Here is a 12,916-nt window from a genome sequence, read left to right on the forward strand (position 1 = left end):
CTGTGGGTGGATGGAGATGTTGGAGCTATATTAGACTCACCACCATAGATGTGCTGTCACTGGGTCTCTAATACTGCCTGACCACCGACACCCTGTTGTTGACTTGTTGCTGAGCCAACAACAGCGGCTAAGCGAAGGCGCCCCTCTCTACTGACATGGCATTTCCACCGCTTGCTGCAATCTCTTGAAATACTGTAGTCTATATTCAGAGCACTTGGGATGGATTGGCTCCACGCTCCGGAGAGTTAAATCTCATCACATCACATCCCATCCCAGAGGCATAGCATATCTTTCTTTCTGTGCTTAATGGGCTGCAACAATCCATAACAACGTCAGCTCGACTTTGAATTTGGGGAGACCCCAAAGCGAGAAGAAGCTGAGGGCCCTAATGATCCAGAATCTAGCCAACTAGAGGAATCCACCACCATAATGGCTGAGTTACGGGCTAGCTTTCAGGCCATCAACGCCCACCTAGACACGCTCACCACCCGACTAGATGAAATACACAGCCGGCTTTAGGCCCAGGACACTCGCATGGGCAATGCTGAGGAGCGGATTTCCGATCTAGAAGATCACAACGGACTATTCAAAGAATATTGGAATGAGCGGAGGGCCTAAAACAGCTTGCTACTAAGGCTGAAGATTTGGAAGCGCAATTGGGCCGCAAAAAAGTCCACATTGCAGATATCGCTGAATCCACGGACACAGGCCCCATAGCCAAATTAGTTGAGACTGCCCTATCGGAGGCTTTTGGAAGGGAGGCTGTCTCTGCTACATTCGCAGTGCAGCGCGCTCACCACACATTGGGACCCCATCCGGTGCCTGGAGCAACCCCGAGAATGATTATTGCTAAGCTCCTGAATTACCAGGACCGGGATGTCGCACTCCGACTATCTAGGGAGCGAGGTTCGCTCGCTTACCAGGGATCAAACATTGCAATTTCCCCGGACTTTACACCAATGGTGTAAGAGGTTTGCAGAAAATATATGGACATTAAACGCTCCCTACAAAGGGCGAATGTTAAAAATGCCATGCTGTATCCAGCTCGACTCAGAATTCAGATTGCAGGAAAGGTGCACTTTTTTGACACTCCCGACAAAGCGGCGAAATTCTGGAAGAAACAACAAAATGGGGGCGAATTGCAGGGACGGAGTGGTGGCCATGATCCGGCTCTTGATGATCAGTGGTAGACTTATGCATAACAGTATGCTGTGAACGTTCTTTAGCTCCGACATGGAACATTGGACGTGGCTATTTTATATTTGAGGCTTTGTGAGAACACTGTTACAGATTCAGGTATTTAAGAATGACTGCTGAGTTGTGATTACATATTGGGCAGACACAACTCTAGCTTTATACGCTTTACTATGAGACGGCTCCACTGGAGCGTAGCCTTCCCCCCCCCAGGATGTTATCCTGCTCTCCTTCCCCCTTCTCTCCTTTTTTTCTTCCCTGTCCCCTCTATCTGTTACTATTTGATTGGGATTCACCAGGTGCCTTGTTTTTGTGTATCCCATGGGGGTGGGAGGTGCAAGTGGAGTTGGGATTTCTATATGGTTGTTTATTGTTCTGATTTGTATTGGTACTGAGCAAAATGTACTTCTACTACACACTGTGTAACACTTCTGCAACTTGCAATGATCTACTTAGTGGTGCTTAGATGACCCTCAGGGAAGAGCGTGGTCACTGCTTGCGCCTTAGGTGTCTATCCTGGAATGTGCGAGGACTGTCTAATACCAAGAAGGGGTGTCAGGTCTGGGCATATTTGGCCAGACATTCTTTTCAGATAGCCTTCCTCCAGGAGACACATTACGCACACCTCCCCACGCACGGCTTTGCAGCATCATGGGGTGGCCATCGTTTTTTTGCCAATTACAGTTCGTATTCCCCTGGGGTGTGTGTTTTGGTTCATCGCTCTCTTCCTTTTCAGGTCTCACAGGTGGTAGCTGATGATGAGGGCAGAGCTATTATCGTGTTGGGATTGTTGGGAGGAGTGTCGATTCTCTTAGTTAACGTATATGCACCAAATGTAGGCACTGCAGATTTTTTTCCCCAAGGTCGCTACACATATTGACCGCCTAAGGGCGGACAATCTATTTATGGGTGGAGATTTCAATCTCACATTAGATCCCACTGTCGACACTACAGGGCCCGGCCACATCATGAATTCCAAACACTGCTCCTCTCGAGAGGATTTATGTTTCCAGATTTGTTTGTAGATTTGTACAAGAATCATTGGTTGATACCCAATGGCTTTGCAACACAGGAAAGGGTAGTTTTGTGTACACTGAAAGGATATTAGTTGGCATAGCGGCAGATTACATTCTTGCTCACCTTACAAGACAACTACAGTATGGTGGCATGGGCCCAGGGAATACAGGTTGTCATGTCCACACCACGGAGAATGTAGTCAAAACCCGCCATCTTGTGCAGATCCACAAACTGTGCCCTTTCACCTTACACACTGTTTCCATGTCTCCCACACACCAAACAAACGTGTTACTGCTCACAACATCCTTCACAAGAAGGTAAGGACTGCTGTAATAAGAACTGTTAGGATTTTACATGGGGATGGCTAGTAGGCTGTCTCCGTTCCAGTTGAGCAGTTAAAGAATCCATTCCTTATAATTAAACGGCTACCAACATTTATAGTTTAAAAGTGTTTACAGTGAATGAGGCTGCGAGTTGTGAATTTTGCAATGCTCTCTGCTGTATAATATAGATTGTGTTGCATATTAAAATGTATTAGTTTGTGTCTAATTCTGCGGCATATCTTTAAACTGCCCACAAAAGTATCTCCAATTTTTGTCCTGTAACGATCTACTCAGCTCCATTTCCTAAGACCATCTGGCAGCCAGTGGGGGCAGCACCATAAAATTCAGAAAATGCCTATTGTAGCAATGATATAGTTTTAAAAAAAAACATATTTTATTGAGTTTTTGCAAAGAATAGGATATAGTTAGTCACTGACAATCCGTTTATACATGTCGATACACAGTGTTACAGAGCACAATGTGTATATCTCCCGGGGACAATAATACTTGTGTTTCCAAGCGCAGGCTATACACTTTTCCCTACGATATTGCTTGGATCTGTCGTGTTTTCCAATTAAATACATAAACAACCGAAAGTTTTCCCAACGTCCCCGCCACCCCACAAACCCCAGTCTCTACCTGTTTATTGCATATATATACATATTGGCCAGTCCCGCCAGCACATTAACATAATCAGCGCATACAGAGGTACAAAATTACATGTGACCTGCAACATTCTCGTGGCATGGGCTTCTGCTCTGTGAAGTGTACAATATTTTAATCTTCTTAATCTGTGCTATGTGACCTTATCCCTTCTATAATATCAAAAAGGGGGAACACTGTTCCTACAAAGCGGGGTGCAAACAGTCACTCACGCCTTAGGGTGCTAATAGTCACCCGTGCACACAAGATAGAAAAGTGAGATAGAAAGAAGAATGTCCCAGGTAAGTGTGACCCACTAGTAAGGTGGGACAAGCATTTATTGTCCTGTGTTGCCCTCACACACCCCGAAAGGTGTCATGCTTCATCATCGGGCAGTTGCTCCTCGTAGGGCCGGCGCTGCAATCCCCTACGGGTCCCCCAAAGGGTCTCTTTATCGGAGATCTTTTCAGGACTGCCGGATGGTGCATGAGGGTGTGTGGGGCGTGGGTCCAGTGAGGGTACTGAAAGGTGCGTGCAAGTGTAGTGATGAAATTTAATAAAGGGTAAATATGCAGCGAATATCTATATTGTATAAACCCTTTGCAAATAATTGCTAAAATAAAATATTGCCCCAAAAGCATACTATGCTTGGGTGTCTTGAAGTTATAGGTCAACATGTTTCGCGCCTGCGTCGCCATAAGGGTCATTGGCGCTTCGTCAGGACCGGAGCTATAATTAAAATAGGTGCACGTGAAAAATAAAATTGGACCCTCTAAACCAAACAGGGCGGAACGGTAACCACTATACCTATAATGAGGTTACAGCTGCATGGTGAAACAATGCTCCTGATGGGAACCTGGGAACCAAAAACAAAATAAACAACATTAAAAAACATCAGTGACAACTTGATGCCTTTATGATGTGTCCCATCCGGGTATACATCTATTCACTCAACCGATGTGAATACGAGAAATAAATAAATAAAGGGAGCAGGGCTCAGGAGACATAAAAATGTATTCAATTAGGTCCTGACCCGTTAAGTTCATGTCCACGCACCATCTCGCTAAGTCACATCCCCACTGGCACTCTTGACTCTCAATGTAATTTAATGTGGGAGTATTTTCCAGATTCTGCCGGTAATCTGATCAAAATATGTATGTGAATCTATGTGTTCCTGCAGCCTCCGTTAGACCCCAATAGCAAACGAGGTATAGAAAGTGCTTACCTCGCCACAGTTTGGAAAAGCCTCTCCAGCGAGACAGCATGGAACACTAGCACAATACCAGGCTATACAGGGCGATAAATAGGGAAGTATTATTGGGAACGGTGCATGGCATAGACGGTGGCAAGCAAGTCGCTCGTCGCTACACAATCAAATGCCGAGAACCGTGACTTACGTTTTCGCCGGGATGATGCCTGCTTGACACCTACCCCTTCCTCGCGTCTGCTGGTAATCAAACGTAATGGCAAGACCCGTGTTTTAAAAGAGGAAACGGGGTCTGGTGTGGGCGGTAACCATTTCCGGGTTATCCTCACGGAAAACAAAGCGGCGTGCATATGTGGTAATGGGAGAAGACAGCGCATGCGTGATACGGTGAAAGCAAACTGCCCCGTTCGTGCGCTATGTTGGAAGAGTTTACGGCTTGCTCAAGTGGGTAATCTTATTACGATATTCTTAGTCTTCATAGAAGAGTGGAGATACCACAAGAAACAAATTTTTAGCCATCCCTCGTGAAGTTTGCTCCCGCTAGATGTCTACCGCAATGAATACATACTCCCACTAAATAGTTCTACATGCCAGAGTGCTCAGGGGGAGGGTACTAGGACTAGGTACACACCAATTGAGGGACCTCAATCAAATCAAAGTGTCTCGTGAGCCCATGCAAAAACCAAAAAGGAGGAAAGTGATAGTAATGGCCCTCGGCAAAACTGCCGTGCATAATTGTTTACAAAAAGGGGGAGAAAAGGGCCAAGGAGCTAATCAAGGTCCAGTGTCCATGCTCCTAATATCTGACATAATATCAAAAAGGGGGAACACTGTTCCTACAAAGCGGGATGCAAACAGTCACTCACGCCTTAGGGTGCTAATAGTCACCCGTGCACACAAGATAGAAAAGTGAGATAGAAAGAAGAATGTCCCAGGTAAGTGTGACCCACTAGTAAGGTGGGACAAGCATTTATTGTCCTGTGTTGCCCTCACACACCCCGAAAGGTGTCATGCTTCATCATCGGGCAGTTGCTCCTCGTAGGGCCGGCGCTGCAATCCCCTACGGGTCCCCCAAAGGGTCTCTTTATCGGAGATCTTTTCAGGACTGCCGGATGGTGCATGAGGGTGTGTGGGGCGTGGGTCCAGTGAGGGTACTGAAAGGTGCGTGCAAGTGTAGTGATGAAATTTAATAAAGGGTAAATATGCAGCGAATATCTATATTGTATAAACCCTTTGCAAATAATTGCTAAAATAAAATATTGCCCCAAAAGCATACTATGCTTGGGTGTCTTGAAGTTATAGGTCAACATGTTTCGCGCCTGCGTCGCCATAAGGGTCATTGGCGCTTCGTCAGGACCGGAGCTATAATTAAAATAGGTGCACGTGAAAAATAAAATTGGACCCTCTAAACCAAACAGGGCGGAACGGTAACCACTATACCTATAATGAGGTTACAGCTGCATGGTGAAACAATGCTCCTGATGGGAACCTGGGAACCAAAAACAAAATAAACAACATTAAAAAACATCAGTGACAACTTGATGCCTTTATGATGTGTCCCATCCGGGTATACATCTATTCACTCAACCGATGTGAATACGAGAAATAAATAAATAAAGGGAGCAGGGCTCAGGAGACATAAAAATGTATTCAATTAGGTCCTGACCCGTTAAGTTCATGTCCACGCACCATCTCGCTAAGTCACATCCCCACTGGCACTCTTGACTCTCAATGTAATTTAATGTGGGAGTATTTTCCAGATTCTGCCGGTAATCTGATCAAAATATGTATGTGAATCTATGTGTTCCTGCAGCCTCCGTTAGACCCCAATAGCAAACGAGGTATAGAAAGTGCTTACCTCGCCACAGTTTGGAAAAGCCTCTCCAGCGAGACAGCATGGAACACTAGCACAATACCGGGCTATACAGGGCGATAAATAGGGAAGTATTATTGGGAACGGTGCATGGCATAGACGGTGGCAAGCAAGTCGCTCGTCGCTACACAATCAAATGCCGAGAACCGTGACTTACGTTTTCGCCGGGATGATGCCTGCTTGACACCTACCCCTTCCTCGCGTCTGCTGGTAATCAAACGTAATGGCAAGACCCGTGTTTTAAAAGAGGAAACGGGGTCAGGTGTGGGCGGTAACCATTTCCGGGTTATCCTCACGGAAAACAAAGCGGCGTGCATATGTGGTAATGGGAGAAGACAGCGCATGCGTGATACGGTGAAAGCAAACTGCCCCGTTCGTGCGCTATGTTGGAAGAGTTTACGGCTTGCTCAAGTGGGTAATCTTATTACGATATTCTTAGTCTTCATAGAAGAGTGGAGATACCACAAGAAACAAATTTTTAGCCATCCCTCGTGAAGTTTGCTCCCGCTAGATGTCTACCGCAATGAATACATACTCCCACTAAATAGTTCTACATGCCAGAGTGCTCAGGGGGAGGGTACTAGGACTAGGTACACACCAATTGAGGGACCTCAATCAAATCAAAGTGTCTCGTGAGCCCATGCAAAAACCAAAAAGGAGGAAAGTGATAGTAATGGCCCTCGGCAAAACTGCCGTGCATAATTGTTTACAAAAAGGGGGAGAAAAGGGCCAAGGAGCTAATCAAGGTCCAGTGTCCATGCTCCTAATATCTGACATAATATCAAAAAGGGGGAACACTGTTCCTACAAAGCGGGGTGCAAACAGTCACTCACGCCTTAGGGTGCTAATAGTCACCCGTGCACACAAGATAGAAAAGTGAGATAGAAAGAAGAATGTCCCAGGTAAGTGTGACCCACTAGTAAGGTGGGACAAGCATTTATTGTCCTGTGTTGCCCTCACACACCCCGAAAGGTGTCATGCTTCATCATCGGGCAGTTGCTCCTCGTAGGGCCGGCGCTGCAATCCCCTACGGGTCCCCCAAAGGGTCTCTTTATCGGAGATCTTTTCAGGACTGCCGGATGGTGCATGAGGGTGTGTGGGGCGTGGGTCCAGTGAGGGTACTGAAAGGTGCGTGCAAGTGTAGTGATGAAATTTAATAAAGGGTAAGTATGCAGCGAATATCTATATTGTATAAACCCTTTGCAAATAATTGCTAAAATAAAATATTGCCCCAAAAGCATACTATGCTTGGGTGTCTTGAAGTTATAGGTCAACATGTTTCGCGCCTGCGTCGCCATAAGGGTCATTGGCGCTTCGTCAGGACCGGAGCTATAATTAAAATAGGTGCACGTGAAAAATAAAATTGGACCCTCTAAACCAAACAGGGCGGAACGGTAACCACTATACCTATAATGAGGTTACAGCTGCATGGTGAAACAATGCTCCTGATGGGAACCTGGGAACCAAAAACAAAATAAACAACATTAAAAAACATCAGTGACAACTTGATGCCTTTATGATGTGTCCCATCCGGGTATACATCTATTCACTCAACCGATGTGAATACGAGAAATAAATAAATAAAGGGAGCAGGGCTCAGGAGACATAAAAATGTATTCAATTAGGTCCTGACCCGTTAAGTTCATGTCCACGCACCATCTCGCTAAGTCACATCCCCACTGGCACTCTTGACTCTCAATGTAATTTAATGTGGGAGTATTTTCCAGATTCTGCCGGTAATCTGATCAAAATATGTATGTGAATCTATGTGTTCCTGCAGCCTCCGTTAGACCCCAATAGCAAACGAGGTATAGAAAGTGCTTACCTCGCCACAGTTTGGAAAAGCCTCTCCAGCGAGACAGCATGGAACACTAGCACAATACCGGGCTATACAGGGCGATAAATAGGGAAGTATTATTGGGAACGGTGCATGGCATAGACGGTGGCAAGCAAGTCGCTCGTCGCTACACAATCAAATGCCGAGAACCGTGACTTACGTTTTCGCCGGGATGATGCCTGCTTGACACCTACCCCTTCCTCGCGTCTGCTGGTAATCAAACGTAATGGCAAGACCCGTGTTTTAAAAGAGGAAACGGGGTCAGGTGTGGGCGGTAACCATTTCCGGGTTATCCTCACGGAAAACAAAGCGGCGTGCATATGTGGTAATGGGAGAAGACAGCGCATGCGTGATACGGTGAAAGCAAACTGCCCCGTTCGTGCGCTATGTTGGAAGAGTTTACGGCTTGCTCAAGTGGGTAATCTTATTACGATATTCTTAGTCTTCATAGAAGAGTGGAGATACCACAAGAAACAAATTTTTAGCCATCCCTCGTGAAGTTTGCTCCCGCTAGATGTCTACCGCAATGAATACATACTCCCACTAAATAGTTCTACATGCCAGAGTGCTCAGGGGGAGGGTACTAGGACTAGGTACACACCAATTGAGGGACCTCAATCAAATCAAAGTGTCTCGTGAGCCCATGCAAAAACCAAAAAGGAGGAAAGTGATAGTAATGGCCCTCGGCAAAACTGCCGTGCATAATTGTTTACAAAAAGGGGGAGAAAAGGGCCAAGGAGCTAATCAAGGTCCAGTGTCCATGCTCCTAATATCTGACATAATATCAAAAAGGGGGAACACTGTTCCTACAAAGCGGGGTGCAAACAGTCACTCACGCCTTAGGGTGCTAATAGTCACCCGTGCACACAAGATAGAAAAGTGAGATAGAAAGAAGAATGTCCCAGGTAAGTGTGACCCACTAGTAAGGTGGGACAAGCATTTATTGTCCTGTGTTGCCCTCACACACCCCGAAAGGTGTCATGCTTCATCATCGGGCAGTTGCTCCTCGTAGGGCCGGCGCTGCAATCCCCTACGGGTCCCCCAAAGGGTCTCTTTATCGGAGATCTTTTCAGGACTGCCGGATGGTGCATGAGGGTGTGTGGGGCGTGGGTCCAGTGAGGGTACTGAAAGGTGCGTGCAAGTGTAGTGATGAAATTTAATAAAGGGTAAATATGCAGCGAATATCTATATTGTATAAACCCTTTGCAAATAATTGCTAAAATAAAATATTGCCCCAAAAGCATACTATGCTTGGGTGTCTTGAAGTTATAGGTCAACATGTTTCGCGCCTGCGTCGCCATAAGGGTCATTGGCGCTTCGTCAGGACCGGAGCTATAATTAAAATAGGTGCACGTGAAAAATAAAATTGGACCCTCTAAACCAAACAGGGCGGAACGGTAACCACTATACCTATAATGAGGTTACAGCTGCATGGTGAAACAATGCTCCTGATGGGAACCTGGGAACCAAAAACAAAATAAACAACATTAAAAAACATCAGTGACAACTTGATGCCTTTATGATGTGTCCCATCCGGGTATACATCTATTCACTCAACCGATGTGAATACGAGAAATAAATAAATAAAGGGAGCAGGGCTCAGGAGACATAAAAATGTATTCAATTAGATACATTTTTATGTCTCCTGAGCCCTGCTCCCTTTATTTATTTATTTCTCGTATTCACATCGGTTGAGTGAATAGATGTATACCCGGATGGGACACATCATAAAGGCATCAAGTTGTCACTGATGTTTTTTAATGTTGTTTATTTTGTTTTTGGTTCCCAGGTTCCCATCAGGAGCATTGTTTCACCATGCAGCTGTAACCTCATTATAGGTATAGTGGTTACCGTTCCGCCCTGTTTGGTTTAGAGGGTCCAATTTTATTTTTCACGTGCACCTATTTTAATTATAGCTCCGGTCCTGACGAAGCGCCAATGACCCTTATGGCGACGCAGGCGCGAAACATGTTGACCTATAACTTCAAGACACCCAAGCATAGTATGCTTTTGGGGCAATATTTTATTTTAGCAATTATTTGCAAAGGGTTTATACAATATAGATATTCGCTGCATATTTACCCTTTATTGAATTTCATCACTACACTTGCACGCACCTTTCAGTACCCTCACTGGACCCACGCCCCACACACCCTCATGCACCATCCGGCAGTCCTGAAAAGATCTCCGATAAAGAGACCCTTTGGGGGACCCGTAGGGGATTGCAGCGCCGGCCCTACGAGGAGCAACTGCCCGATGATGAAGCATGACACCTTTCGGGGTGTGTGAGGGCAACACAGGACAATAAATGCTTGTCCCACCTTACTAGTGGGTCACACTTACCTGGGACATTCTTCTTTCTATCTCACTTTTCTATCTTGTGTGCACGGGTGACTATTAGCACCCTAAGGCGTGAGTGACTGTTTGCACCCCGCTTTGTAGGAACAGTGTTCCCCCTTTTTGATATTATGTCAGATATTAGGAGCATGGACACTGGACCTTGATTAGCTCCTTGGCCCTTTTCTCCCCCTTTTTGTAAACAATTATGCACGGCAGTTTTGCCGAGGGCCATTACTATCACTTTCCTCCTTTTTGGTTTTTGCATGGGCTCACGAGACACTTTGATTTGATTGAGGTCCCTCAATTGGTGTGTACCTAGTCCTAGTACCCTCCCCCTGAGCACTCTGGCATGTAGAACTATTTAGTGGGAGTATGTATTCATTGCGGTAGACATCTAGCGGGAGCAAACTTCACGAGGGATGGCTAAAAATTTGTTTCTTGTGGTATCTCCACTCTTCTATGAAGACTAAGAATATCGTAATAAGATTACCCACTTGAGCAAGCCGTAAACTCTTCCAACATAGCGCACGAACGGGGCAGTTTGCTTTCACCGTATCACGCATGCGCTGTCTTCTCCCATTACCACATATGCACGCCGCTTTGTTTTCCGTGAGGATAACCCGGAAATGGTTACCGCCCACACCTGACCCCGTTTCCTCTTTTAAAACACGGGTCTTGCCATTACGTTTGATTACCAGCAGACGCGAGGAAGGGGTAGGTGTCAAGCAGGCATCATCCCGGCGAAAACGTAAGTCACGGTTCTCGGCATTTGATTGTGTAGCGACGAGCGACTTGCTTGCCACCGTCTATGCCATGCACCGTTCCCAATAATACTTCCCTATTTATCGCCCTGTATAGCCCGGTATTGTGCTAGTGTTCCATGCTGTCTCGCTGGAGAGGCTTTTCCAAACTGTGGCGAGGTAAGCACTTTCTATACCTCGTTTGCTATTGGGGTCTAACGGAGGCTGCAGGAACACATAGATTCACATACATATTTTGATCAGATTACCGGCAGAATCTGGAAAATACTCCCACATTAAATTACATTGAGAGTCAAGAGTGCCAGTGGGGATGTGACTTAGCGAGATGGTGCGTGGACATGAACTTAACGGGTCAGGACCTAATTGAATACATTTTTATGTCTCCTGAGCCCTGCTCCCTTTATTTATTTATTTCTCGTATTCACATCGGTTGAGTGAATAGATGTATACCCGGATGGGACACATCTTAAAGGCATCAAGTTGTCACTGATGTTTTTTAATGTTGTTTATTTTGTTTTTGGTTCCCAGGTTCCCATCAGGAGCATTGTTTCACCATGCAGCTGTAACCTCATTATAGGTATAGTGGTTACCGTTCCGCCCTGTTTGGTTTAGAGGGTCCAATTTTATTTTTCACGTGCACCTATTTTAATTATGGCTCCGGTCCTGACGAAGCGCCAATGACCCTTATGGCGACGCAGGCGCGAAACATGTTGACCTATAACTTCAAGACACCCAAGCATAGTATGCTTTTGGGGCAATATTTTATTTTAGCAATTATTTGCAAAGGGTTTATACAATATAGATATTCGCTGCATATTTACCCTTTATTAAATTTCATCACTACACTTGCACGCACCTTTCAGTACCCTCACTGGACCCACGCCCCACACACCCTCATGCACCATCCGGCAGTCCTGAAAAGATCTCCGATAAAGAGACCCTTTGGGGGACCCGTAGGGGATTGCAGCGCCGGCCCTACGAGGAGCAACTGCCCGATGATGAAGCATGACACCTTTCGGGGTGTGTGAGGGCAACACAGGACAATAAATGCTTGTCCCACCTTACTAGTGGGTCACACTTACCTGGGACATTCTTCTTTCTATCTCACTTTTCTATCTTGTGTGCACGGGTGACTATTAGCACCCTAAGGCGTGAGTGACTGTTTGCACCCCGCTTTGTAGGAACAGTGTTCCCCCTTTTTGATATTTTGTCAGATATTAGGAGCATGGACACTGGACCTTGATTAGCTCCTTGGCCCTTTTCTCCCCCTTTTTGTAAACAATTATGCACGGCAGTTTTGCCGAGGGCCATTACTATCACTTTCCTCCTTTTTGGTTTTTGCATGGGCTCACGAGACACTTTGATTTGATTGAGGTCCCTCAATTGGTGTGTACCTAGTCTTAGTACCCTCCCCCTGAGCACTCTGGCATGTAGAACTATTTAGTGGGAGTATGTATTCATTGCGGTAGACATCTAGCGGGAGCAAACTTCACGAGGGATGGCTAAAAATTTGTTTCTTGTGGTATCTCCACTCTTCTATGAAGACTAAGAATATCGTAATAAGATTACCCACTTGAGCAAGCCGTAAACTCTTCCAACATAGCGCACGAACGGGGCAGTTTGCTTTCACCGTATCACGCATGCGCTGTCTTCTCCCATTACCACATATGCACGCCGCTTTGTTTTCCGTGAGGATAACCCGGAAATGGTTACCGCCCACAC

The 12,916-nt window shown here is 45.8% G+C and overlaps 1 protein-coding gene across 1 annotated transcript in view; it reads left to right on the forward strand.

Moving 5' to 3' along the window:
- The window catches only part of FHIP2B (FHF complex subunit HOOK interacting protein 2B), a 148,539-nt gene that overhangs the window by 54,830 nt on the left and 80,793 nt on the right, over positions 1-12,916 (forward strand). The window lies entirely within an intron of this gene.

The sequence above is a fragment of the Lissotriton helveticus genome, chromosome 11 (assembly GCF_964261635.1).
Source record: "Lissotriton helveticus chromosome 11, aLisHel1.1, whole genome shotgun sequence".
Classification (NCBI taxonomy): Eukaryota; Metazoa; Chordata; class Amphibia; order Caudata; family Salamandridae; genus Lissotriton; species Lissotriton helveticus.